This window comes from Odontomachus brunneus, unplaced genomic scaffold (genome assembly GCF_010583005.1).
Source record: "Odontomachus brunneus isolate Ranch 3 - 2012 unplaced genomic scaffold, Obru_v1 Obru_scaffold_219, whole genome shotgun sequence".
NCBI classification, from domain to species: Eukaryota; Metazoa; Arthropoda; class Insecta; order Hymenoptera; family Formicidae; genus Odontomachus; species Odontomachus brunneus.
The window spans coordinates 468,179-468,653 of NW_022639669.1; positions in this window are offsets into that span (position 1 = coordinate 468,179).

A 475-nucleotide genomic window follows, 5' to 3' on the forward strand; every position below is an offset into this window, starting at 1 on the left:
TCTCGAGATGTGCTATAAGAATATGCAATGAAAAATGGGGTGTTCCATTTAAAAAAATTAATGTGACCTTGACCTGACCTTCGCTACGCAACCCAAGGTCAAACTGATGTGATCAGTAAATACATCTTTTTAAACGCCACAACTTTTGTCTGAAACATTTTTTTGTAAAACTTATATTTTTCCTGATATTCGGGCGTCCCGGTACTTTCCGAACACCCTGTATATAGAGTCTCCGAAACCTTTCTTGATACAATTCGTAGGAAAGTAAAACGGATTAAATGGAACAGAAAAGTCAAATATCATTTTGCGAAATTTGCAATAATTTTCGAGTAATTAATTATTTTATCTGAGCAAATAAGCGCTCAGGCTGGCGCACGACCGTGATACATGCAAATCATTGTGTCAAAAAAAGTTTCGGATACCCTATATATATATATATATATATATATATATATATATATATATATATATATAT